Genomic DNA, 18,411 nt, shown 5'->3' with positions numbered 1-18,411 from the left:
CCACACATTTCAATTGTAAAATGTAATGCCTGCAGCACTTGATATTCCCAGGTGGTCTCCCATCCAAGTACTAACCAAGCCCAACATTGCTTAGCTTCTGAGATCAGACGAGATCAGGCTTATTCAAGGTGGTGTGGCCGCAGGCGATTGCATTTCTGCTTTCATGACTTTTATGTTTAGTGAGCTGGGGGTGATTCCTCCAAAATTTCCTTTTGTCCTCCACACATTTCAATTGTAAAATGTAATTACAAAAATGTAATGCCTGCAGCACTTGATATTCCCAGGTGGTCTCCCATCCAAGTACTAACCAAGCCCAACATTGCTTAGCTTCTGAGATCAGGCTTATTCAAGGTGGTGTGGCCGCAGGCGATTGCATTTCTGCTTTCATGACTTTTATGTTTAGTGAGCTGGGGGTGATTCCTCCAAAATTTCCTTTTGTCCTCCACACATTTCAATTGTAAAATGTAATTACAAAAATGTAATGCCTGCAGCACTTGATATTCCCAGGTGGTCTCCCATCCAAGTACTAACCAAGCCCAACATTGCTTAGCTTCTGAGATCAGACGAGATCAGGCTTATTCAAGGTGGTGTGGCCGCAGGCGATTGCATTTCTGCTTTCATGACTTTTATGTTTAGTGAGCTGGGGGTGATTCCTCCAAAATTTCCTTTTGTCCTCCACACATTTCAATTGTAAAATGTAATGCCTGCAGCACTTGATATTCCCAGGTGGTCTCCCATCCAAGTACTAACCAAGCCCAACATTGCTTAGCTTCTGAGATCATACAAGATCAGGCTTATTCAAGGTGGTGTGGCCGCAGGCGATTGCATTTCTGCTTTCATGACTTTTATGTTTAGGGAGCTGGGGGTGATTCCTCCAAAATTTCCTTTTGTCCTCCACACATTTCAATTGTAAAATGTAATGCCTGCAGCACTTGATATTCCCAGGTGGTCTCCCATCCAAGTACTAACCAAGACCAACATTGCTTAGCTTCTGAGATCAGACAAGATCAGTCTTATTCAAGGTGGTGTGGCCGCAGGCGATTGCATTTCTGCTTTCATGACTTTTATGTTTAGTGAGCTGGGGGTGATTCCTCCAAAATTTCCTTTTGTCCTCCACACATTTCAATTGTAAAATGTAATTACAAAAATGTAATGCCTGCAGCACTTGATATTCCCAGGTGGTCTCCCATCCAAGTACTAACCAAGCCCAACATTGCTTAGCTTCTGAGATCAGGCTTATTCAAGGTGGTGTGGCCGCAGGCGATTGCATTTCTGCTTTCATGACTTTTATGTTTAGTGAGCTGGGGGTGATTCCTCCAAAATTTCCTTTTGTCCTCCACACATTTCAATTGTAAAATGTAATTACAAAAATGTAATGCCTGCAGCACTTGATATTCCCAGGTGGTCTCCCATCCAAGTACTAACCAAGCCCAACATTGCTTAGCTTCTGAGATCAGACGAGATCAGGCTTATTCAAGGTGGTGTGGCCGCAGGCGATTGCATTTCTGCTTTCATGACTTTTATGTTTAGTGAGCTGGGGGTGATTCCTCCAAAATTTCCTTTTGTCCTCCACACATTTCAATTGTAAAATGTAATGCCTGCAGCACTTGATATTCCCAGGTGGTCTCCCATCCAAGTACTAACCAAGACCAACATTGCTTAGCTTCTGAGATCAGACAAGATCAGGCTTATTCAAGGTGGTGTGGCCGCAGGCGATTGCATTTCTGCTTTCATGACTTTTATGTTTAGTGAGCTGGGGGTGATTCCTCCAAAATTTCCTTTTGTCCTCCACACATTTCAATTGTAAAATGTAATTACAAAAATGTAATGCCTGCAGCACTTGATATTCCCAGGTGGTCTCCCATCCAAGTACTAACCAAGCCCAACATTGCTTAGCTTCTGAGATCAGGCTTATTCAAGGTGGTGTGGCCGCAGGCGATTGCATTTCTGCTTTCATGACTTTTATGTTTAGTGAGCTGGGGGTGATTCCTCCAAGAAATGCAATCGCCTGCGGCCACACCACCTTGAATAAGCCTGATCTCGTCTGATCTCAGAAGCTAAGCAATGTTGGGCTTGGTTAGTACTTGGATGGGAGACCTCCTGGGAATATCAAGTGCTGCAGGCATTACATTTTTGTAATTACATTTTACAATTGAAATGTGTGGAGGACAAAAGGAAATTTTGGAGGAATCACCCCCAGCTCACTAAACATAAAAGTCATGAAAGCAGAAATGCAATCGCCTGCGGCCACACCACCTTGAATAAGCCTGATCTCGTCTGATCTCAGAAGCTAAGCAATGTTGGGCTTGGTTAGTACTTGGATGGGAGACCACCTAGGAATATCAAGTGCTGCAGGCATTACATTTTACAATTGAAATGTGTGGAGGACAAAAGGAAATTTTGGAGGAATCACCCCCAGCTCACTAAACATAAAAGTCATGAAAGCAGAAATGCAATCGCCTGCGGCCACACCACCTTGAATAAGCCTGATCTCGTCTGATCTCAGAAGCTAAGCAATGTTGGGCTTGGTTAGTACTTGGATGGGAGACCACCTGGGAATATCAAGTGCTGCAGGCATTACATTTTACAATTGAAATGTGTGGAGGACAAAAGGAAATTTTGGAGGAATCACCCCCAGCTCACTAAACATAAAAGTCATGAAAGCAGAAATGCAATCGCCTGCGGCCACACCACCTTGAATAAGCCTGATCTCGTCTGATCTCAGAAGCTAAGCAATGTTGGGCTTGGTTAGTACTTGGATGGGAGACCACCTGGGAATATCAAGTGCTGCAGGCATTACATTTTACAATTGAAATGTGTGGAGGACAAAAGGAAATTTTGGAGGAATCACCCCCAGCTCACTAAACATAAAAGTCATGAAAGCAGAAATGCAATCGCCTGCGGCCACACCACCTTGAATAAGCCTGATCTCGTCTGATCTCAGAAGCTAAGCAATGTTGGGCTTGGTTAGTACTTGGATGGGAGACCACCTGGGAATATCAAGTGCTGCAGGCATTACATTTTACAATTGAAATGTGTGGAGGACAAAAGGAAATTTTGGAGGAATCACCCCCAGCTCACTAAACATAAAAGTCATGAAAGCAGTAATGCAATCGCCTGCGGCCACACCACCTTGAATAAGCCTGATCTCGTCTGATCTCAGAAGCTAAGCAATGTTGGGCTTGGTTAGTACTTGGATGGGAGACCACCTGGGAATATCAAGTGCTGCAGGCATTACATTTTTGTAATTACATTTTACAATTGAAATGTGTGGAGGACAAAAGGAAATTTTGGAGGAATCACCCCCAGCTCACTAAACATAAAAGTCATGAAAGCAGAAATGCAATCGCCTGCGGCCACACCACCTTGAATAAGCCTGATCTCGTCTGATCTCAGAAGCTAAGCAATGTTGGGCTTGGTTAGTCCTTGGATGGGAGACCACCTGGGAATATCAAGTGCTGCAGGCATTACATTTTTGTAATTACATTTTACAATTGAAATGTGTGGAGGACAAAAGGAAATTTTGGAGGAATCACCCCCAGCTCACTAAACATAAAAGTCATGAAAGCAGAAATGCAATCGCCTGCGGCCACACCACCTTGAATAAGCCTGATCTCGTCTGATCTCAGAAGCTAAGCAATGTTGGGCTTGGTTAGTACTTGGATGGGAGACCACCTGGGAATATCAAGTGCTGCAGGCATTACATTTTACAATTGAAATGTGTGGAGGACAAAAGGAAATTTTGGAGGAATCACCCCCAGCTCACTAAACATAAAAGTCATGAAAGCAGAAATGCAATCGCCTGCGGCCACACCACCTTGAATAAGCCTGATCTCGTCTGATCTCAGAAGCTAAGCAATGTTGGGCTTGGTTAGTACTTGGATGGGAGACCACCTGGGAATATCAAGTGCTGCAGGCATTACATTTTACAATTGAAATGTGTGGAGGACAAAAGGAAATTTTGGAGGAATCACCCCCAGCTCACTAAACATAAAAGTCATGAAAGCAGAAATGCAATCGCCTGCGGCCACACCACCTTGAATAAGCCTGATCTCGTCTGATCTCAGAAGCTAAGCAATGTTGGGCTTGGTTAGTACTTGGATGGGAGACCACCTGGGAATATCAAGTGCTGCAGGCATTACATTTTTGTAATTACATTTTACAATTGAAATGTGTGGAGGACAAAAGGAAATTTTGGAGGAATCACCCCCAGCTCACTAAACATAAAAGTCATGAAAGCAGAAATGCAATCGCCTGCGGCCACACCACCTTGAATAAGCCTGATCTCGTCTGATCTCAGAAGCTAAGCAATGTTGGGCTTGGTTAGTACTTGGATGGGAGACCACCTGGGAATATCAAGTGCTGCAGGCATTACATTTTTGTAATTACATTTTACAATTGAAATGTGTGGAGGACAAAAGGAAATTTTGGAGGAATCACCCCCAGCTCACTAAACATAAAAGTCATGAAAGCAGAAATGCAATCGCCTGCGGCCACACCACCTTGAATAAGCCTGATCTCGTCTGATCTCAGAAGCTAAGCAATGTTGGGCTTGGTTAGTACTTGGATGGGAGACCACCTGGGAATATCAAGTGCTGCAGGCATTACATTTTACAATTGAAATGTGTGGAGGACAAAAGGAAATTTTGGAGGAATCACCCCCAGCTCACTAAACATAAAAGTCATGAAAGCAGAAATGCAATCGCCTGCGGCCACACCACCTTGAATAAGCCTGATCTCGTCTGATCTCAGAAGCTAAGCAATGTTGGGCTTGGTTAGTACTTGGATGGGAGACCACCTGGGAATATCAAGTGCTGCAGGCATTACATTTTTGTAATTACATTTTACAATTGAAATGTGTGGAGGACAAAAGGAAATTTTGGAGGAATCACCCCCAGCTCACTAAACATAAAAGTCATGAAAGCAGAAATGCAATCGCCTGCGGCCACACCACCTTGAATAAGCCTGATCTCGTCTGATCTCAGAAGCTAAGCAATGTTGGGCTTGGTTAGTACTTGGATGGGAGACCACCTGGGAATATCAAGTACTGCAGGCATTACATTTTTGTAATTACATTTTACAATTGAAATGTGCGGAGGACAAAAGGAAATTTTTTAGGAATCACCCCCAGCTCACTAAACATAAAAGTCATGAAAGCAGAAATGCAATCGCCTGCGGCCACACCACCTTGAATAAGCCTGATCTCGTCTGATCTCAGAAGCTAAGCAATGTTGGGCTTGGTTAGTACTTGGATGGGAGACCACCTGGGAATATCAAGTGCTGCAGGCATTACATTTTTGTAATTACATTTTACAATTGAAATGTGTGGAGGACAAAAGGAAATTTTGGAGGAATCACCCCCAGCTCACTAAACATAAAAGTCATGAAAGCAGAAATGCAATCGCCTGCGGCCACACCACCTTGAATAAGCCTGATCTCGTCTGATCTCAGAAGCTAAGCAATGTTGGGCTTGGTTAGTACTTGGATGGAAGACCACCTGGGAATATCAAGTGCTGCAGGCATTACATTTTTGTAATTACATTTTACAATTGAAATGTGTGGAGGACAAAAGGAAATTTTGGAGGAATCACCCCCAGCTCACTAAACATAAAAGTCATGAAAGCAGAAATGCAATCGCCTGCGGCCACACCACCTTGAATAAGCCTGATCTCGTCTGATCTCAGAAGCTAAGCAATGTTGGGCTTGGTTAGTACTTGGATGGGAGACCACCTGGGAATATCAAGTGCTGCAGGCATTACATTTTACAATTGAAATGTGTGGAGGACGAAAGGAAATTTTGGAGGAATCACCCCCAGCTCACTAAACATAAAAGTCATGAAAGCAGAAATGCAATCGCCTGCGGCCACACCACCTTGAATAAGCCTGATCTCAGAAGCTAAGCAATGTTGGGCTTGGTTAGTACTTGGATGGGAGACCACCTGGGAATATCAAGTGCTGCAGGCATTACATTTTTGTAATTACATTTTACAATTGAAATGTGTGGAGGACAAAAGGAAATTTTGGAGGAATCACCCCCAGCTCACTAAACATAAAAGTCATGAAAGCAGAAATGCAATCGCCTGCGGCCACACCACCTTGAATAAGCCTGATCTCGTCTGATCTCAGAAGCTAAGCAATGTTGGGCTTGGTTAGTACTTGAATGGGAGACCACCTGGGAATATCAAGTGCTGCAGTCATTACATTTTACAATTGAAATGTGTGGAGGACAAAAGGAAATTTTGGAGGAATCACCCCCAGCTCACTAAACATAAAAGTCATGAAAGCAGAAATGCAAACGCCTGCAGCCACACCACCTTGAATAAGCCTGATCTCGTCTGATCTCAGAAGCTAAGCAATGTTGGGCTTGGTTAGTACTTGGATGGGAGACCACCTGGGAATATCAAGTGCTGCAGGCATTACATTTTTGTAATTACATTTTACAATTGAAATGTGTGGAGGACAAAAGGAAATTTTGGAGGAATCACCCCCAGCTCACTAAACATAAAAGTCATGAAAGCAGAAATGCAATCGCCTGCGGCCACACCACCTTGAATAAGCCTGATCTCGTCTGATTTCAGAAGCTAAGCAATGTTGGGCTTGGTTAGTACTTGGATGGGAGACCACCTGGGAATATCAAGTGCTGCAGGCATTACATTTTACAATTGAAATGTGTGGAGGACAAAAGGAAATTTTGGAGGAATCACCCCCAGCTCACTAAACATAAAAGTCATGAAAGCAGAAATGCAATCACCTGCGGCCGCACCACCTTGAATAAGCCTGATCTCGTCTGATCTCAGAAGCTAAGCAATGTTGGGCTTGGTTAGTACTTGGATGGGAGACCACCTGGGAATATCAAGTGCTGCAGGCATTACATTTTACAATTGAAATGTGTGGTGGACAAAAGGAAATTTTGGAGGAATCACCCCCAGCTCACTAAACATAAAAGTCATGAAAGCAGAAATGCAATCGCCTGCGGCCACACCACCTTGAATAGGCCTGATCTCGTCTGATCTCAGAAGCTAAGCAATGTTGGGCTTGGTTAGTACTTGGATGGGAGACCACCTGGGAATATCAAGTGCTGCAGGCATTACATTTTTGTAATTACATTTTACAATTGAAATGTGTGGAGGACAAAAGGAAATTTTGGAGGAATCACCCCCAGCTCACTAAACATAAAAGTCATGAAAGCAGAAATGCAATCGCCTGCGGCCACACCACCTTGAATAAGCCTGATCTCGTCTGATCTCAGAAGGTAAGCAATGTTGGGCTTGGTTAGTACTTGGATGGGAGACCACCTGGGAATATCAAGTGCTGCAGGCATTACATTTTTGTAATTACATTTTACAATTGAAATGTGTGGAGGACAAAAGGAAATTTTGGAGGAATCACCCCCAGCTCACTAAACATAAAAGTCATGAAAGCAGAAATGCAATCGCCTGCGGCCACACCACCTTGAATAAGCCTGATCTCGTCTGATCTCAGAAGCTAAGCAATGTTGGGCTTGGTTAGTACTTGGATGGGAGACCACCTGGGAATATCAAGTGCTGCAGGCATTACATTTTTGTAATTACATTTTACAATTGAAATGTGTGGAGGACAAAAGGAAATTTTGGAGGAATCACCCCCAGCTCACTAAACATAAAAGTCATGAAAGCAGAAATGCAATCGCCTGCGGCCACACCACCTTGAATAAGCCTGATCTCGTCTGATCTCAGAAGCTAAGCAATGTTGGGCTTGGTTAGTACTTGGATGGGAGACCACCTGGGAATATCAAGTGCTGCAGGCATTACATTTTACAATTGAAATGTGTGGAGGACAAAAGGAAATTTTGGAGGAATCACCCCCAGCTCACTAAACATAAAAGTCATGAAAGCAGAAATGCAATCGCCTGCGGCCACACCACCTTGAATAAGCCTGATCTCGTCTGATCTCAGAAGCTAAGCAATGTTGGGCTTGGTTAGTACTTGGATGGGAGACCACCTGGGAATATCAAGTGCTGCAGGCATTACATTTTTGTAATTACATTTTACAATTGAAATGTGTGGAGGACAAAAGGAAATTTTGGAGGAATCACCCCCAGCTCACTAAACATAAAAGTCATGAAAGCAGGAATGCAATCGCCTGCGGCCACACCACCTTGAATAAGCCTGATCTCGTCTGATCTCAGAAGCTAAGCAATGTTGGGCTTGGTTAGTACTTGGATGGGAGACCACCTGGGAATATCAAGTGCTGCAGGCATTACATTTTACAATTGAAATGTGTGGAGGACAAAAGGAAATTTTGGAGGAATCACCCCCAGCTCACTAAACATAAAAGTCATGAAAGCAGAAATGCAATCGCCTGCGTCCACACCACCTTGAATAAGCCTGATCTCGTCTGATCTCAGAAGCTAAGCAATGTTGGGCTTTGTTAGTACTTGGATGGGAGACCACCTGGGAATATCAAGTGCTGCAGGCATTACATTTTACAATTGAAATGTGTGGAGGACAAAAGGAAATTTTGGAGGAATCACCCCCAGCTCACTAAACATAAAAGTCATGAAAGCAGAAATGCAATCGCCTGCGGCCACACCACCTTGAATAAGCCTGATCTCAGAAGCTAAGCAATGTTGGGCTTGGTTAGTACTTGGATGGGAGACCACCTGGGAATATCAAGTGCTGCAGGCATTACATTTTTGTAATTACATTTTACAATTGAAATGTGTGGAGGACAAAAGGAAATTTTGGAGGAATCACCCCCAGCTCACTAAACATAAAAGTCATGAAAGCAGAAATGCAATCGCCTGCGGCCACACCACCTTGAATAAGCCTGATCTCGTCTGATCTCAGAAGCTAAGCAATGTTGGGCTTGGTTAGTACTTGGATGGGAGACCACCTGGGAATATCAAGTGCTGCAGGCATTACATTTTACAATTGAAATGTGTGGAGGACAAAAGGAAATTTTGGAGGAATCACCCCCAGCTCACTAAACATAAAAGTCATGAAAGCAGAAATGCAATCGCCTGCGGCCACACCACCTTGAATAAGCCTGATCTCGTCTGATCTCAGAAGCTAAGCAATGTTGGGCTTGGTTAGTACTTGGATGGGAGACCACCTGGGAATATCAAGTGCTGCAGGCATTACATTTTAGTAATTACATTTTACAATTGAAATGTGTGGAGGACAAAAGGAAATTTTGGAGGAATCACCCCCAGCTCACTAAACATAAAAGTCATGAAAGCAGAAACGCAATCGCCTGCGGCCACACCACCTTGAATAAGCCTGATCTCGTCTGATCTCAGAAGCTAAGCAATGTTGGGCTTGGTTAGTACTTGGATGGGAGACCACCTGGGAATATCAAGTGCTGCAGGCATTACATTTTTGTAATTACATTTTACAATTGAAATGTGTGGAGGACAAAAGGAAATTTTGGAGGAATCACCCCCAGCTCACTAAACATAAAAGTCATGAAAGCAGAAATGCAATCGCCTGCGGCCACACCACCTTGAATAAGCCTGATCTCAGAAGCTAAGCAATGTTGGGCTTGGTTAGTACTTGGATGGGAGACCACCTGGGAATATCAAGTGCTGCAGGCATTACATTTTTGTAATTACATTTTACAATTGAAATGTGTGGAGGACAAAAGGAAATTTTGGAGGAATCACCCCCAGCTCCCTAAACATAAAAGTCATGAAAGCAGAAATGCAATCGCCTGCGGCCACACCACCTTGAATAAGCCTGATCTCGTCTGATCTCAGAAGCTAAGCAATGTTGGGCTTGGTTAGTACTTGGATGGGAGACCACCTGGGAATATCAAGTGCTGCAGGCATTACATTTTACAATTGAAATGTGTGGAGGACAAAAGGAAATTTTGGAGGACTCACCCCCAGCTCACTAAACATAAAAGTCATGAAAGCAGAAATGCAATCGCCTGCGGCCACACCACCTTGAATAAGCCTGATCTCGTCTGATCTCAGAAGCTAAGCAATGTTGGGCTTGGTTAGTACTTGGATGGGAGACCACCTGGGAATATCAAGTGCTGCAGGCATTACATTTTACAATTGAAATGTGTGGAGGACAAAAGGAAATTTTGGAGGAATCACCCCCAGCTCACTAAACATAAAAGTCATGAAAGCAGAAATGCAATCGCCTGCGGCCACACCACCTTGAATAAGCCTGATCTCGTCTGATCTCAGAAGCTAAGCAATGTTGGGCTTGGTTAGTACTTGGATGGGAGACCACCTGGGAATATCAAGTGCTGCAGGCATTACATTTTACAATTGAAATGTGTGGAGGACAAAAGGAAATTTTGGAGGAATCACCCCCAGCTCACTAAACATAAAAGTCATGAAAGCAGAAATGCAATCGCCTGCGGCCACACCACCTTGAATAAGCCTGATCTCGTCTGATCTCAGAAGCTAAGCAATGTTGGGCTTGGTTAGTACTTGGATGGGAGACCACCTGGGAATATCAAGTGCTGCAGGCATTACATTTTTGTCATTACATTTTACAATAGAAATGTGTGGAGGACAAAAGGAAATTTTGGAGGAATCACCCCCAGCTCACTAAACATAAAAGTCATGAAAGCAGAAATGCAATCACCTGCGGCCACACCACCTTGAATAAGCCTGATCTCGTCTGATCTCAGAAACTAAGCAATGTTGGGCTTGGTTAGTACTTGGATGGGAGACCACCTGGGAATATCAAGTGCTGCAGGCATTACATTTTTGTAATTACATTTTACAATTGAAATGTGTGGACAAAAGGAAATTTTGGAGGAATCACCCCCAGCTCACTAAACATAAAAGTCATGAAAGCAGAAATGCAATCGCCTGCGGCCACACCACCTTGAATAAGCCTGATCTCAGAAGCTAAGCAATGTTGGGCTTGGTTAGTACTTGGATGGGAGACCACCTGGGAATATCAAGTGCTGCAGGCATTACATTTTTGTAATTACATTTTACAATTGAAATGTGTGGAGGACAAAAGGAAATTTTGGAGGAATCACCCCCAGCTCACTAAACATAAAAGTCATGAAAGCAGAAATGCAATCGCCTGCGGCCACCCCACCTTGAATAAGCCTGATCTCGTCTGATCTCAGAAGCTAAGCAATGTTGGGCTTGGTTAGTACTTGGATGGGAGACCACCTGGGAATATCAAGTGCTGCAGGCATTACATTTTACAATTGAAATGTGTGGAGGACAAAAGGAAATTTTGGAGGAATCACCCCCAGCTCACTAAACATAAAAGTCATGAAAGCAGAACAGCAATCGCCTGCGGCCACACCACCTTGAATAAGCCTGATCTCGCCTGATCTCGTCTGATCTCAGAAGCTAAGCAATGTTGGGCTTGGTTAGTACTTGGATGGGAGACCACCTGGGAATATCAAGTGCTGCAGGCATTACATTTTACAATTGAAATGTGTGGAGGACAAAAGGAAATTTTGGAGGAATCACCCCCAGCTCACTAAACATAAAAGTCATGAAAGCAGAAATGCAATCGCCTGCGGCCACACCACCTTGAATAAGCCTGATCTCGTCTGATCTCAGAAGCTAAGCAATGTTGGGCTTGGTTAGTACTTGGATGGGAGACCACCTGGGAATATCAAGTGCTGCAGGCATTACATTTTTGTAATTACATTTTACAATAGAAATGTGTGGAGGACAAAAGGAAATTTTGGAGGAATCACCCCCAGCTCACTAAACATAAAAGTCATGAAAGCAGAAATGCAATCGTCTGCGGCCACACCACCTTGAATAAGCCTGATCTCGTCTGATCTCAGAAGCTAAGCAATGTTGGGCTTGGTTAGTACTTGGATGGGAGACCACCTGGGAATATCAAGTGCTGCAGGCATTACATTTTTGTAATTACATTTTACAATTGAAATGTGTGGAGGACAAAAGGAAATTTTGGAGGAATCACCCCCAGCTCACTAAACATAAAAGTCATGAAAGCAGAAATGCAATCGCCTGCGGCCACACCACCTTGAATAAGCCTGATCTCGTCTGATCTCAGAAACTAAGCAATGTTGGGCTTGGTTAGTACTTGGATGGGAGACCACCTGGGAATATCAAGTGCTGCAGGCATTACATTTTACAATTGAAATGTGTGGAGGACAAAAGGTAATTTTGGAGGAATCACCCCCAGCTCACTAAACATAAAAGTCATGAAAGCAGAAATGCAATCGCCTGCGGCCACACCACCTTGAATAAGCCTGATCTCGTCTGATCTCAGAAGCTAAGCAATGTTGGGCTTGGTTAGTACTTGGATGGGAGACCACCTGGGAATATCAAGTGCTGCAGGCATTACATTTTTGTAATTACATTTTACAATAGAAATGTGTGGAGGACAAAAGGAAATTTTGGAGGAATCACCCCCAGCTCACTAAACATAAAAGTCATGAAAGCAGAAATGCAATCGCCTGCGGCCACACCACCTTGAATAAGCCTGATCTCGTCTGATCTCAGAAGCTAAGCAATGTTGGGCTTGGTTAGTACTTGGATGGGAGACCACCTGGGAATATCAAGTGCTGCAGGCATTACATTTTTGTAATTACATTTTACAATTGAAATGTGTGGAGGACAAAAGGAAATTTTGGAGGAATCACCCCCAGCTCACTAAACATAAAAGTCATGAAAGCAGAAATGCAATCGCCTGCGGCCACACCACCTTGAATAAGCCTGATCTCAGAAGCTAAGCAATGTTGGGCTTGGTTAGTACTTGGATGGGAGACCACCTGGGAATATCAAGTGCTGCAGGCATTACATTTTAGTAATTACATTTTACAATTGAAATGTGTGGAGGACAAAAGGAAATTTTGGAGGAATCACCCCCAGCTCACTAAACATAAAAGTCATGAAAGCAGAAATGCAATCGCCTGCGGCCACACCACCTTGAATAAGCCTGATCTCGTCTGATCTCAGAAGCTAAGCAATGTTGGGCTTGGTTAGTACTTGGATGGGAGACCACCTGGGAATATCAAGTGCTGCAGGCATTACATTTTTGTAATTACATTTTACAATTGAAATGTGTGGAGGACAAAAGGAAATTTTGGAGGAATCACCCCCAGCTCACTAAACATAAAAGTCATGAAAGCAGAAAAGCAATCGCCTGCGGCCACACCACCTTGAATAAGCCTGATCTCGTCTGATCTCAGAAGCTAAGCAATGTTGGGCTTGGTTAGTACTTGGATGGGAGACCACCTGGGAATATCAAGTGCTGCAGGCATTACATTTTACAATTGAAATGTGTGGAGGACAAAAGGAAATTTTGGAGGAATCACCCCCAGCTCACTAAACATAAAAGTCATGAAAGCAGAAATGCAATCGCCTGCGGCCACACCACCTTGAATAAGCCTGATCTCGTCTGATCTCAGAAGCTAAGCAATGTTGGGCTTGGTTAGTACTTGGATGGGAGACCACCTGGGAATATCAAGTGCTGCAGGCATTACATTTTACAATTGAAATGTGTGGAGGACAAAAGGAAATTTTGGAGGAATCACCCCCAGCTCACTAAACATAAAAGTCATGAAAGCAGAAATGCAATCGCCTGCGGCCACACCACCTTTAATAAGCCTGATCTCGTCTGATCTCAGAAACTAAGCAATGTTGGGCTTGGTTAGTACTTGGATGGGAGACCACCTGGGAATATCAAGTGCTGCAGGCATTACATTTTTGTAATTACATTTTACAATTGAAATGTGTGGAGGACAAAAGGAAATTTTGGAGGAATCACCCCCAGCTCACTAAACATAAAAGTCATGAAAGCAGAAATGCAATCGCCTGCGGCCACACCACCTTGAATAAGCCTGATCTCGTCTGATCTCAGAAGCTAAGCAATGTTGGGCTTGGTTAGTACTTGGATGGGAGACCACCTGGGAATATCAAGTGCTGCAGGCATTACATTTTTGTAATTACATTTTACAATTGAAATGTGTGGAGGTCAAAAGGAAATTTTGGAGGAATCACCCCCAGCTCACTAAACATAAAAGTCATGAAAGCAGAAATGCAATCGCCTGCGGCCACACCACCTTGAATAAGCCTGATCTCGTCTGATCTCAGAAGCTAAGCAATGTTGGGCTTGGTTAGTACTTGGATGGGAGACCACCTGGGAATATCAAGTGCTACAGGCATTACATTTTTGTAATTACATTTTACAATTGAAATGTGTGGAGGACAAAAGGAAATTTTGGAGGAATCACCCCCAGCTCACTAAACATAAAAGTCATGAAAGCAGAAATGCAATCGCCTGCGGCCACACCACCTTGAATAAGCCTGATCTTGTCTGATCTCAGAAGCTAAGCAATGTTGGTCTTGGTTAGTATTTGGATGGGAGACCACCTGGGAATATCAAGTGCTGCAGGCATTACATTTTTGTAATTACATTTTACAATTGAAATGTGTGGAGGACAAAAGGAAATTTTGGAGGAATCACCCCCAGCTCACTAAACATAAAAGTCATGAAAGCAGAAATGCAATCGCCTGCGGCCACACCACCTTGAATAAGCCTGATCTCGTCTGATCTCAGAAGCTAAGCAATGTTGGGCTTGGTTAGTACTTGGATGGGAGACCACCTGGGAATATCAAGTGCTGCAGGCATTACATTTTTGTAATTACATTTTACAATTGAAATGTGTGGAGGACAAAAGGAAATTTTGGAGGAATCACCCCCAGCTCACTAAACATAAAAGTCATGAAAGCAGAAATGCAATCGCCTGCAGCCACACCACCTTGAATAAGCCTGATCTCGCCTGATCTCGTCTGATCTCAGAAGCTAAGCAATGTTGGGCTTGGTTAGTACTTGGATGGGAGACCACCTGGGAATATCAAGTGCTGCAGGCATTACATTTTTGTAATTACATTTTACAATTGAAATGTGTGGAGGACAAAAGGAAATTTTGGAGGAATCACCCCCAGCTCACTAAACATAAAAGTCATGAAAGCAGAAATGCAATCGCCTGCGGCCACACCACCTTGAATAAGCCTGATCTCGCCTGATCTCGTCTGATCTCAGAAGCTAAGCAATGTTGGGCTTGGTTAGTACTTGGATGGGAGACCACCTGGGAATATCAAGTGCTGCAGGCATTACATTTTACAATTGAAATGTGTGGAGGACAAAAGGAAATTTTGGAGGAATCACCCCCAGCTCACTAAACATAAAAGTCATGAAAGCAGAAATGCAATCGCCTGCGGCCACACCACCTTGAATAAGCCTGATCTCGTCTGATCTCAGAAACTAAGCAATGTTGGGCTTGGTTAGTACTTGGATGGGAGACCACCTGGGAATATCAAGTGCGGCAGGCATTACATTTTACAATTGAAATGTGTGGAGGACAAAAGGAAATTTTGGAGGAATCACCCCCAGCTCACTAAACATAAAAGTCATGAAAGCAGAAATGCAATCGCCTGCGGCCACACCACCTTGAATAAGCCTGATCTCGTTTGATCTCAGAAGCTGAGCAATGTTGGGCTTGGTTAGTACTTGGATGGGAGACCACCTGGGAATATCAAGTGCTGCAGGCATTACATTTTTGTAATTACATTTTACAATTGAAATGTGTGGAGGACAAAAGGAAATTTTGGAGGAATCACCCCCAGCTCACTAAACATAAAAGTCATGAAAGCAGAAATGCAATCGCCTGCGGCCACACCACCTTGAATAAGCCTGATCTCGTCTGATCTCAGAAGCTAAGCAATGTTGGGCTTGGTTAGTACTTGGATGGGAGACCACCTGGGAATATCAAGTGCTGCAGGCATTACATTTTACAATTGAAATGTGTGGAGGACAAAAGGAAATTTTGGAGGAATCACCCCCAGCTCACTAAACATAAAAGTCATGAAAGCAGAAATGCAATCGCCTGCGGCCACACCACCTTTAATAAGCCTGATCTCGTCTGATCTCAGAAACTAAGCAATGTTGGGCTTGGTTAGTACTTGGATGGGAGACCACCTGGGAATATCAAGTGCTGCAGGCATTACATTTTTGTAATTACATTTTACAATTGAAATGTGTGGAGGACAAAAGGAAATTTTGGAGGAATCACCCCCAGCTCACTAAACATAAAAGTCATGAAAGCAGAAATGCAATCGCCTGCGGCCACACCACCTTGAATAAGCCTGATCTCGTCTGATCTCAGAAGCTAAGCAATGTTGGGCTTGGTTAGTACTTGGATGGGAGACCACCTGGGAATATCAAGTGCTGCAGGCATTACATTTTACAATTGAAATGTGTGGAGGACAAAAGGAAATTTTGGAGGAATCACCTCCAGCTCACTAAACATAAAAGTCATGAAAGCAGAAATGCAATCGCCTGCGGCCACACCACCTTGAATAAGCCTGATCTCGTCTGATCTCAGAAGCTAAGCAATGTTGGGCTTGGTTAGTACTTGGATGGGAGACCACCTGGGAATATCAAGTGCTGCAGGCATTACATTTTACAATTGAAATGTGTGGAGGACAAAAGGAAATTTTGGAGGAATCACCCCCAGCTCACTAAACATAAAAGTCATGAAAGCAGAAATGCAATCGCCTGCGGCCACACCACCTTGAATAAGCCTGATCTCGTCTGATCTCAGAAACTAAGCAATGTTGGGCTTGGTTAGTACTTGGATGGGAGACCACCTGGGAATATCAAGTGCTGCAGGCATTACATTTTTGTAATTACATTTTACAATTGAAATGTGTGGAGGACAAAAGGAAATTTTGGAGGAATCACCCCCAGCTCACTAAACATAAAAGTCATGAAAGCAGAAATGCAATCGCCTGCGGCCACACCACCTTGAATAAGCCTGATCTCGTCTGATCTCAGAAGCTAAGCAATGTTGGGCTTGGTTAGTACTTGGATGGGAGACCACCTGGGAATATCAAGTGCTGCAGGCATTACATTTTACAATTGAAATGTGTGGAGGACAAAAGGAAATTTTGGAGGAATCACCTCCAGCTCACTAAACATAAAAGTCATGAAAGCAGAAATGCAATCGCCTGCGGCCACACCACCTTGAATAAGCCTGATCTCGTCTGATCTCAGAAGCTAAGCAATGTTGGGCTTGGTTAGTACTTGGATGGGAGACCACCTGGGAATATCAAGTGCTGCAGGCATTACATTTTACAATTGAAATGTGTGGAGGACAAAAGGAAATTTTGGAGGAATCACCCCCAGCTCACTAAACATAAAAGTCATGAAAGCAGAAATGCAATCGCCTGCGGCCACACCACCTTGAATAAGCCTGATCTCGTCTGATCTCAGAAACTAAGCAATGTTGGGCTTGGTTAGTACTTGGATGGGAGACCACCTGGGAATATCAAGTGCTGCAGGCATTACATTTTTGTAATTACATTTTACAATTGAAATGTGTGGAGGACAAAAGGAAATTTTGGAGGAATCACCCCCAGCTCACTAAACATAAAAGTCATGAAAGCAGAAATGCAATCGCCTGCGGCCACACCACCTTGAATAAGCCTGATCTCGTCTGATCTCAGAAGCTAAGCAATGTTGGGCTTGGTTAGTACTTGGATGGGAGACCACCTGGGAATATCAAGTGCTGCAGGCATTACATTTTTGTAATTACATTTTACAATAGAAATGTGTGGAGGACAAAAGGAAATTTTGGAGGAATCACCCCCAGCTCACTAAACATAAAAGTCATGAAAGCAGAAATGCAATCGCCTGCGGCCACACCACCTTGAATAAGCCTGATCTCGTCTGATCTCAGAAGCTAAGCAATGTTGGGCTTGGTTAGTACTTGGATGGGAGACCACCTGGGAATATCAAGTGCTGCAGGCATTACATTTTTGTAATTACATTTTACAATTGAAATGTGTGGAGGACAAAAGGAAATTTTGGAGGAATCACCCCCAGCTCACTAAACATAAAAGTCATGAAAGCAGAAATGCAATCGCCTGCGGCCACACCACCTTGAATAAGCCTGATCTCGTCTGATCTCAGAAGCTAAGCAATATTGGGCTTGGTTAGAACTTGGATGGGAGACCACCTGGGAATATCAAGTGCTGCAGGCATTACATTTTTGTAATTACATTTTACAATTGAAATGTGTGGAGGACAAAAGGAAATTTTGGAGGAATCACCCCCAGCTCACTAAACATAAAAGTCATGAAAGCAGAAATGCAATCGCCTGCGGCCACACCACCTTGAATAAGCCTGATCTCGTCTGATCTCAGAAGCTAAGCAATGTTGGGCTTGGTTAGTACTTGGATGGGAGACCACCTGGGAATATCAAGTGCTGCAGGCATTACATTTTTGTAATTACATTTTACAATTGAAATGTGTGGAGGACAAAAGGAAATTTTGGAGGAATCACCCCCAGCTCACTAAACATAAAAGTCATGAAAGCAGAAATGCAATCGCCTGCGGCCACACCACCTTGAATAAGCCTGATCTCGTCTGATCTCAGAAGCTAAGCAATGTTGGGCTTGGT

At 43.6% G+C, this 18,411-nt stretch overlaps 66 non-coding genes and 16 pseudogenes across 66 annotated transcripts in view; 73 read left to right on the top strand and 9 right to left on the bottom strand.

Annotated features, from left to right (window-relative positions):
* Positions 1 to 26: 26 nt before the first annotated feature.
* Positions 27 to 145, bottom strand: LOC131718455 (5S ribosomal RNA). Its single transcript, XR_009317353.1, has one exon. It is a non-coding gene; the product is annotated as a 5S ribosomal RNA (ribosomal RNA).
* A 114-nt stretch (positions 146 to 259) lies between these two features.
* LOC131715075 (5S ribosomal RNA) lies at positions 260 to 368 on the bottom strand (annotated as a pseudogene).
* Positions 369 to 482: 114 nt separating this feature from the next.
* LOC131718454 (5S ribosomal RNA) lies at positions 483 to 601 on the bottom strand. Its single transcript, XR_009317352.1, has one exon. It is a non-coding gene; the product is annotated as a 5S ribosomal RNA (ribosomal RNA).
* Positions 602 to 701: 100 nt separating this feature from the next.
* LOC131712809 (5S ribosomal RNA) lies at positions 702 to 820 on the bottom strand. Its single transcript, XR_009314698.1, has one exon. It is a non-coding gene; the product is annotated as a 5S ribosomal RNA (ribosomal RNA).
* Positions 821 to 920: 100 nt separating this feature from the next.
* Positions 921 to 1,039, bottom strand: LOC131714107 (5S ribosomal RNA; annotated as a pseudogene).
* Positions 1,040 to 1,153: 114 nt separating this feature from the next.
* LOC131715074 (5S ribosomal RNA) lies at positions 1,154 to 1,262 on the bottom strand (annotated as a pseudogene).
* A 114-nt stretch (positions 1,263 to 1,376) lies between these two features.
* On the bottom strand, positions 1,377 to 1,495 carry LOC131718453 (5S ribosomal RNA). The gene has a single exon (XR_009317351.1). It is a non-coding gene; the product is annotated as a 5S ribosomal RNA (ribosomal RNA).
* A 100-nt stretch (positions 1,496 to 1,595) lies between these two features.
* Positions 1,596 to 1,714, bottom strand: LOC131713372 (5S ribosomal RNA; annotated as a pseudogene).
* A 114-nt stretch (positions 1,715 to 1,828) lies between these two features.
* Positions 1,829 to 1,937, bottom strand: LOC131715073 (5S ribosomal RNA; annotated as a pseudogene).
* A 69-nt stretch (positions 1,938 to 2,006) lies between these two features.
* Positions 2,007 to 2,125, top strand: LOC131718882 (5S ribosomal RNA). The gene has a single exon (XR_009317778.1). It is a non-coding gene; the product is annotated as a 5S ribosomal RNA (ribosomal RNA).
* A 114-nt stretch (positions 2,126 to 2,239) lies between these two features.
* Positions 2,240 to 2,358, top strand: LOC131710625 (5S ribosomal RNA). Its single transcript, XR_009312508.1, has one exon. It is a non-coding gene; the product is annotated as a 5S ribosomal RNA (ribosomal RNA).
* A 100-nt stretch (positions 2,359 to 2,458) lies between these two features.
* Positions 2,459 to 2,577, top strand: LOC131718452 (5S ribosomal RNA). Its single transcript, XR_009317350.1, has one exon. It is a non-coding gene; the product is annotated as a 5S ribosomal RNA (ribosomal RNA).
* A 100-nt stretch (positions 2,578 to 2,677) lies between these two features.
* Positions 2,678 to 2,796, top strand: LOC131718451 (5S ribosomal RNA). The gene has a single exon (XR_009317349.1). It is a non-coding gene; the product is annotated as a 5S ribosomal RNA (ribosomal RNA).
* A 100-nt stretch (positions 2,797 to 2,896) lies between these two features.
* Positions 2,897 to 3,015, top strand: LOC131718450 (5S ribosomal RNA). The gene has a single exon (XR_009317348.1). It is a non-coding gene; the product is annotated as a 5S ribosomal RNA (ribosomal RNA).
* A 100-nt stretch (positions 3,016 to 3,115) lies between these two features.
* LOC131718449 (5S ribosomal RNA) lies at positions 3,116 to 3,234 on the top strand. Its single transcript, XR_009317347.1, has one exon. It is a non-coding gene; the product is annotated as a 5S ribosomal RNA (ribosomal RNA).
* A 114-nt stretch (positions 3,235 to 3,348) lies between these two features.
* LOC131712135 (5S ribosomal RNA) lies at positions 3,349 to 3,467 on the top strand. Its single transcript, XR_009314025.1, has one exon. It is a non-coding gene; the product is annotated as a 5S ribosomal RNA (ribosomal RNA).
* Positions 3,468 to 3,581: 114 nt separating this feature from the next.
* On the top strand, positions 3,582 to 3,700 carry LOC131718448 (5S ribosomal RNA). Its single transcript, XR_009317346.1, has one exon. It is a non-coding gene; the product is annotated as a 5S ribosomal RNA (ribosomal RNA).
* Positions 3,701 to 3,800: 100 nt separating this feature from the next.
* On the top strand, positions 3,801 to 3,919 carry LOC131718446 (5S ribosomal RNA). Its single transcript, XR_009317344.1, has one exon. It is a non-coding gene; the product is annotated as a 5S ribosomal RNA (ribosomal RNA).
* Positions 3,920 to 4,019: 100 nt separating this feature from the next.
* Positions 4,020 to 4,138, top strand: LOC131718445 (5S ribosomal RNA). The gene has a single exon (XR_009317343.1). It is a non-coding gene; the product is annotated as a 5S ribosomal RNA (ribosomal RNA).
* A 114-nt stretch (positions 4,139 to 4,252) lies between these two features.
* LOC131718444 (5S ribosomal RNA) lies at positions 4,253 to 4,371 on the top strand. The gene has a single exon (XR_009317342.1). It is a non-coding gene; the product is annotated as a 5S ribosomal RNA (ribosomal RNA).
* A 114-nt stretch (positions 4,372 to 4,485) lies between these two features.
* LOC131718443 (5S ribosomal RNA) lies at positions 4,486 to 4,604 on the top strand. The gene has a single exon (XR_009317341.1). It is a non-coding gene; the product is annotated as a 5S ribosomal RNA (ribosomal RNA).
* Positions 4,605 to 4,704: 100 nt separating this feature from the next.
* On the top strand, positions 4,705 to 4,823 carry LOC131718442 (5S ribosomal RNA). The gene has a single exon (XR_009317340.1). It is a non-coding gene; the product is annotated as a 5S ribosomal RNA (ribosomal RNA).
* Positions 4,824 to 4,937: 114 nt separating this feature from the next.
* On the top strand, positions 4,938 to 5,056 carry LOC131710743 (5S ribosomal RNA). Its single transcript, XR_009312625.1, has one exon. It is a non-coding gene; the product is annotated as a 5S ribosomal RNA (ribosomal RNA).
* A 114-nt stretch (positions 5,057 to 5,170) lies between these two features.
* Positions 5,171 to 5,289, top strand: LOC131718440 (5S ribosomal RNA). The gene has a single exon (XR_009317338.1). It is a non-coding gene; the product is annotated as a 5S ribosomal RNA (ribosomal RNA).
* Positions 5,290 to 5,403: 114 nt separating this feature from the next.
* Positions 5,404 to 5,522, top strand: LOC131710983 (5S ribosomal RNA). Its single transcript, XR_009312865.1, has one exon. It is a non-coding gene; the product is annotated as a 5S ribosomal RNA (ribosomal RNA).
* Positions 5,523 to 5,636: 114 nt separating this feature from the next.
* LOC131718439 (5S ribosomal RNA) lies at positions 5,637 to 5,755 on the top strand. Its single transcript, XR_009317337.1, has one exon. It is a non-coding gene; the product is annotated as a 5S ribosomal RNA (ribosomal RNA).
* A 100-nt stretch (positions 5,756 to 5,855) lies between these two features.
* On the top strand, positions 5,856 to 5,964 carry LOC131715072 (5S ribosomal RNA; annotated as a pseudogene).
* A 114-nt stretch (positions 5,965 to 6,078) lies between these two features.
* On the top strand, positions 6,079 to 6,197 carry LOC131711912 (5S ribosomal RNA). The gene has a single exon (XR_009313801.1). It is a non-coding gene; the product is annotated as a 5S ribosomal RNA (ribosomal RNA).
* Positions 6,198 to 6,297: 100 nt separating this feature from the next.
* LOC131720676 (5S ribosomal RNA) lies at positions 6,298 to 6,416 on the top strand. Its single transcript, XR_009319573.1, has one exon. It is a non-coding gene; the product is annotated as a 5S ribosomal RNA (ribosomal RNA).
* Positions 6,417 to 6,530: 114 nt separating this feature from the next.
* LOC131711370 (5S ribosomal RNA) lies at positions 6,531 to 6,649 on the top strand. The gene has a single exon (XR_009313254.1). It is a non-coding gene; the product is annotated as a 5S ribosomal RNA (ribosomal RNA).
* Positions 6,650 to 6,749: 100 nt separating this feature from the next.
* LOC131712708 (5S ribosomal RNA) lies at positions 6,750 to 6,868 on the top strand. The gene has a single exon (XR_009314598.1). It is a non-coding gene; the product is annotated as a 5S ribosomal RNA (ribosomal RNA).
* A 100-nt stretch (positions 6,869 to 6,968) lies between these two features.
* On the top strand, positions 6,969 to 7,087 carry LOC131709914 (5S ribosomal RNA). The gene has a single exon (XR_009311778.1). It is a non-coding gene; the product is annotated as a 5S ribosomal RNA (ribosomal RNA).
* A 114-nt stretch (positions 7,088 to 7,201) lies between these two features.
* On the top strand, positions 7,202 to 7,320 carry LOC131710456 (5S ribosomal RNA). The gene has a single exon (XR_009312328.1). It is a non-coding gene; the product is annotated as a 5S ribosomal RNA (ribosomal RNA).
* A 114-nt stretch (positions 7,321 to 7,434) lies between these two features.
* LOC131718438 (5S ribosomal RNA) lies at positions 7,435 to 7,553 on the top strand. The gene has a single exon (XR_009317336.1). It is a non-coding gene; the product is annotated as a 5S ribosomal RNA (ribosomal RNA).
* Positions 7,554 to 7,667: 114 nt separating this feature from the next.
* On the top strand, positions 7,668 to 7,786 carry LOC131718437 (5S ribosomal RNA). Its single transcript, XR_009317335.1, has one exon. It is a non-coding gene; the product is annotated as a 5S ribosomal RNA (ribosomal RNA).
* A 100-nt stretch (positions 7,787 to 7,886) lies between these two features.
* On the top strand, positions 7,887 to 8,005 carry LOC131718436 (5S ribosomal RNA). Its single transcript, XR_009317334.1, has one exon. It is a non-coding gene; the product is annotated as a 5S ribosomal RNA (ribosomal RNA).
* A 114-nt stretch (positions 8,006 to 8,119) lies between these two features.
* Positions 8,120 to 8,238, top strand: LOC131718434 (5S ribosomal RNA). Its single transcript, XR_009317332.1, has one exon. It is a non-coding gene; the product is annotated as a 5S ribosomal RNA (ribosomal RNA).
* Positions 8,239 to 8,338: 100 nt separating this feature from the next.
* Positions 8,339 to 8,457, top strand: LOC131713787 (5S ribosomal RNA; annotated as a pseudogene).
* A 100-nt stretch (positions 8,458 to 8,557) lies between these two features.
* On the top strand, positions 8,558 to 8,666 carry LOC131715071 (5S ribosomal RNA; annotated as a pseudogene).
* Positions 8,667 to 8,780: 114 nt separating this feature from the next.
* On the top strand, positions 8,781 to 8,899 carry LOC131718433 (5S ribosomal RNA). The gene has a single exon (XR_009317331.1). It is a non-coding gene; the product is annotated as a 5S ribosomal RNA (ribosomal RNA).
* A 100-nt stretch (positions 8,900 to 8,999) lies between these two features.
* LOC131718432 (5S ribosomal RNA) lies at positions 9,000 to 9,118 on the top strand. The gene has a single exon (XR_009317330.1). It is a non-coding gene; the product is annotated as a 5S ribosomal RNA (ribosomal RNA).
* A 114-nt stretch (positions 9,119 to 9,232) lies between these two features.
* Positions 9,233 to 9,351, top strand: LOC131718431 (5S ribosomal RNA). Its single transcript, XR_009317329.1, has one exon. It is a non-coding gene; the product is annotated as a 5S ribosomal RNA (ribosomal RNA).
* A 114-nt stretch (positions 9,352 to 9,465) lies between these two features.
* Positions 9,466 to 9,574, top strand: LOC131715070 (5S ribosomal RNA; annotated as a pseudogene).
* A 114-nt stretch (positions 9,575 to 9,688) lies between these two features.
* Positions 9,689 to 9,807, top strand: LOC131718430 (5S ribosomal RNA). The gene has a single exon (XR_009317328.1). It is a non-coding gene; the product is annotated as a 5S ribosomal RNA (ribosomal RNA).
* Positions 9,808 to 9,907: 100 nt separating this feature from the next.
* Positions 9,908 to 10,026, top strand: LOC131718429 (5S ribosomal RNA). Its single transcript, XR_009317327.1, has one exon. It is a non-coding gene; the product is annotated as a 5S ribosomal RNA (ribosomal RNA).
* Positions 10,027 to 10,126: 100 nt separating this feature from the next.
* On the top strand, positions 10,127 to 10,245 carry LOC131718428 (5S ribosomal RNA). The gene has a single exon (XR_009317326.1). It is a non-coding gene; the product is annotated as a 5S ribosomal RNA (ribosomal RNA).
* Positions 10,246 to 10,345: 100 nt separating this feature from the next.
* Positions 10,346 to 10,464, top strand: LOC131718427 (5S ribosomal RNA). Its single transcript, XR_009317325.1, has one exon. It is a non-coding gene; the product is annotated as a 5S ribosomal RNA (ribosomal RNA).
* Positions 10,465 to 10,578: 114 nt separating this feature from the next.
* LOC131711444 (5S ribosomal RNA) lies at positions 10,579 to 10,697 on the top strand. Its single transcript, XR_009313327.1, has one exon. It is a non-coding gene; the product is annotated as a 5S ribosomal RNA (ribosomal RNA).
* Positions 10,698 to 10,808: 111 nt separating this feature from the next.
* On the top strand, positions 10,809 to 10,917 carry LOC131715069 (5S ribosomal RNA; annotated as a pseudogene).
* Positions 10,918 to 11,031: 114 nt separating this feature from the next.
* On the top strand, positions 11,032 to 11,150 carry LOC131711199 (5S ribosomal RNA). Its single transcript, XR_009313082.1, has one exon. It is a non-coding gene; the product is annotated as a 5S ribosomal RNA (ribosomal RNA).
* A 100-nt stretch (positions 11,151 to 11,250) lies between these two features.
* LOC131713333 (5S ribosomal RNA) lies at positions 11,251 to 11,379 on the top strand (annotated as a pseudogene).
* Positions 11,380 to 11,479: 100 nt separating this feature from the next.
* On the top strand, positions 11,480 to 11,598 carry LOC131718426 (5S ribosomal RNA). The gene has a single exon (XR_009317324.1). It is a non-coding gene; the product is annotated as a 5S ribosomal RNA (ribosomal RNA).
* A 114-nt stretch (positions 11,599 to 11,712) lies between these two features.
* Positions 11,713 to 11,831, top strand: LOC131710095 (5S ribosomal RNA). The gene has a single exon (XR_009311964.1). It is a non-coding gene; the product is annotated as a 5S ribosomal RNA (ribosomal RNA).
* A 114-nt stretch (positions 11,832 to 11,945) lies between these two features.
* Positions 11,946 to 12,064, top strand: LOC131709775 (5S ribosomal RNA). The gene has a single exon (XR_009311638.1). It is a non-coding gene; the product is annotated as a 5S ribosomal RNA (ribosomal RNA).
* Positions 12,065 to 12,164: 100 nt separating this feature from the next.
* LOC131718425 (5S ribosomal RNA) lies at positions 12,165 to 12,283 on the top strand. Its single transcript, XR_009317323.1, has one exon. It is a non-coding gene; the product is annotated as a 5S ribosomal RNA (ribosomal RNA).
* A 114-nt stretch (positions 12,284 to 12,397) lies between these two features.
* Positions 12,398 to 12,516, top strand: LOC131718423 (5S ribosomal RNA). Its single transcript, XR_009317321.1, has one exon. It is a non-coding gene; the product is annotated as a 5S ribosomal RNA (ribosomal RNA).
* Positions 12,517 to 12,630: 114 nt separating this feature from the next.
* On the top strand, positions 12,631 to 12,739 carry LOC131715068 (5S ribosomal RNA; annotated as a pseudogene).
* A 114-nt stretch (positions 12,740 to 12,853) lies between these two features.
* Positions 12,854 to 12,972, top strand: LOC131718422 (5S ribosomal RNA). The gene has a single exon (XR_009317320.1). It is a non-coding gene; the product is annotated as a 5S ribosomal RNA (ribosomal RNA).
* Positions 12,973 to 13,086: 114 nt separating this feature from the next.
* Positions 13,087 to 13,205, top strand: LOC131718421 (5S ribosomal RNA). Its single transcript, XR_009317319.1, has one exon. It is a non-coding gene; the product is annotated as a 5S ribosomal RNA (ribosomal RNA).
* Positions 13,206 to 13,305: 100 nt separating this feature from the next.
* LOC131718420 (5S ribosomal RNA) lies at positions 13,306 to 13,424 on the top strand. Its single transcript, XR_009317318.1, has one exon. It is a non-coding gene; the product is annotated as a 5S ribosomal RNA (ribosomal RNA).
* Positions 13,425 to 13,524: 100 nt separating this feature from the next.
* Positions 13,525 to 13,643, top strand: LOC131710976 (5S ribosomal RNA). Its single transcript, XR_009312858.1, has one exon. It is a non-coding gene; the product is annotated as a 5S ribosomal RNA (ribosomal RNA).
* Positions 13,644 to 13,757: 114 nt separating this feature from the next.
* LOC131718419 (5S ribosomal RNA) lies at positions 13,758 to 13,876 on the top strand. The gene has a single exon (XR_009317317.1). It is a non-coding gene; the product is annotated as a 5S ribosomal RNA (ribosomal RNA).
* A 114-nt stretch (positions 13,877 to 13,990) lies between these two features.
* On the top strand, positions 13,991 to 14,109 carry LOC131711665 (5S ribosomal RNA). Its single transcript, XR_009313553.1, has one exon. It is a non-coding gene; the product is annotated as a 5S ribosomal RNA (ribosomal RNA).
* Positions 14,110 to 14,223: 114 nt separating this feature from the next.
* Positions 14,224 to 14,342, top strand: LOC131714008 (5S ribosomal RNA; annotated as a pseudogene).
* Positions 14,343 to 14,456: 114 nt separating this feature from the next.
* Positions 14,457 to 14,575, top strand: LOC131718418 (5S ribosomal RNA). Its single transcript, XR_009317316.1, has one exon. It is a non-coding gene; the product is annotated as a 5S ribosomal RNA (ribosomal RNA).
* A 114-nt stretch (positions 14,576 to 14,689) lies between these two features.
* On the top strand, positions 14,690 to 14,818 carry LOC131713441 (5S ribosomal RNA; annotated as a pseudogene).
* Positions 14,819 to 14,932: 114 nt separating this feature from the next.
* LOC131713332 (5S ribosomal RNA) lies at positions 14,933 to 15,061 on the top strand (annotated as a pseudogene).
* Positions 15,062 to 15,161: 100 nt separating this feature from the next.
* On the top strand, positions 15,162 to 15,280 carry LOC131712283 (5S ribosomal RNA). Its single transcript, XR_009314176.1, has one exon. It is a non-coding gene; the product is annotated as a 5S ribosomal RNA (ribosomal RNA).
* Positions 15,281 to 15,380: 100 nt separating this feature from the next.
* On the top strand, positions 15,381 to 15,499 carry LOC131712793 (5S ribosomal RNA). Its single transcript, XR_009314682.1, has one exon. It is a non-coding gene; the product is annotated as a 5S ribosomal RNA (ribosomal RNA).
* A 114-nt stretch (positions 15,500 to 15,613) lies between these two features.
* LOC131718417 (5S ribosomal RNA) lies at positions 15,614 to 15,732 on the top strand. Its single transcript, XR_009317315.1, has one exon. It is a non-coding gene; the product is annotated as a 5S ribosomal RNA (ribosomal RNA).
* A 100-nt stretch (positions 15,733 to 15,832) lies between these two features.
* LOC131710974 (5S ribosomal RNA) lies at positions 15,833 to 15,951 on the top strand. Its single transcript, XR_009312856.1, has one exon. It is a non-coding gene; the product is annotated as a 5S ribosomal RNA (ribosomal RNA).
* Positions 15,952 to 16,065: 114 nt separating this feature from the next.
* Positions 16,066 to 16,184, top strand: LOC131718416 (5S ribosomal RNA). Its single transcript, XR_009317314.1, has one exon. It is a non-coding gene; the product is annotated as a 5S ribosomal RNA (ribosomal RNA).
* Positions 16,185 to 16,284: 100 nt separating this feature from the next.
* On the top strand, positions 16,285 to 16,403 carry LOC131718415 (5S ribosomal RNA). The gene has a single exon (XR_009317313.1). It is a non-coding gene; the product is annotated as a 5S ribosomal RNA (ribosomal RNA).
* A 100-nt stretch (positions 16,404 to 16,503) lies between these two features.
* LOC131709774 (5S ribosomal RNA) lies at positions 16,504 to 16,622 on the top strand. Its single transcript, XR_009311637.1, has one exon. It is a non-coding gene; the product is annotated as a 5S ribosomal RNA (ribosomal RNA).
* A 114-nt stretch (positions 16,623 to 16,736) lies between these two features.
* On the top strand, positions 16,737 to 16,855 carry LOC131718414 (5S ribosomal RNA). The gene has a single exon (XR_009317312.1). It is a non-coding gene; the product is annotated as a 5S ribosomal RNA (ribosomal RNA).
* A 100-nt stretch (positions 16,856 to 16,955) lies between these two features.
* On the top strand, positions 16,956 to 17,074 carry LOC131718412 (5S ribosomal RNA). The gene has a single exon (XR_009317310.1). It is a non-coding gene; the product is annotated as a 5S ribosomal RNA (ribosomal RNA).
* A 100-nt stretch (positions 17,075 to 17,174) lies between these two features.
* On the top strand, positions 17,175 to 17,293 carry LOC131709773 (5S ribosomal RNA). The gene has a single exon (XR_009311636.1). It is a non-coding gene; the product is annotated as a 5S ribosomal RNA (ribosomal RNA).
* Positions 17,294 to 17,407: 114 nt separating this feature from the next.
* Positions 17,408 to 17,526, top strand: LOC131718411 (5S ribosomal RNA). Its single transcript, XR_009317309.1, has one exon. It is a non-coding gene; the product is annotated as a 5S ribosomal RNA (ribosomal RNA).
* Positions 17,527 to 17,640: 114 nt separating this feature from the next.
* LOC131718410 (5S ribosomal RNA) lies at positions 17,641 to 17,759 on the top strand. The gene has a single exon (XR_009317308.1). It is a non-coding gene; the product is annotated as a 5S ribosomal RNA (ribosomal RNA).
* Positions 17,760 to 17,873: 114 nt separating this feature from the next.
* Positions 17,874 to 17,992, top strand: LOC131714002 (5S ribosomal RNA; annotated as a pseudogene).
* Positions 17,993 to 18,106: 114 nt separating this feature from the next.
* Positions 18,107 to 18,225, top strand: LOC131718409 (5S ribosomal RNA). Its single transcript, XR_009317307.1, has one exon. It is a non-coding gene; the product is annotated as a 5S ribosomal RNA (ribosomal RNA).
* A 114-nt stretch (positions 18,226 to 18,339) lies between these two features.
* Positions 18,340 to 18,411, top strand: part of LOC131718408 (5S ribosomal RNA) — a 119-nt gene continuing 47 nt past the window's right edge. The window contains exon 1 of the ribosomal RNA XR_009317306.1: positions 18,340 to 18,411. This exon is cut by the window's right edge and continues 47 nt beyond it. This is a non-coding gene — a ribosomal RNA (5S ribosomal RNA).

The sequence above is a fragment of the Acipenser ruthenus genome, chromosome 44 (assembly GCF_902713425.1).
Source record: "Acipenser ruthenus chromosome 44, fAciRut3.2 maternal haplotype, whole genome shotgun sequence".
Taxonomy (NCBI): domain Eukaryota; kingdom Metazoa; phylum Chordata; class Actinopteri; order Acipenseriformes; family Acipenseridae; genus Acipenser; species Acipenser ruthenus.
Note: the sequence above shows the minus strand (reverse complement) of the source record. Positions and strands in the feature narration are given on the sequence as shown.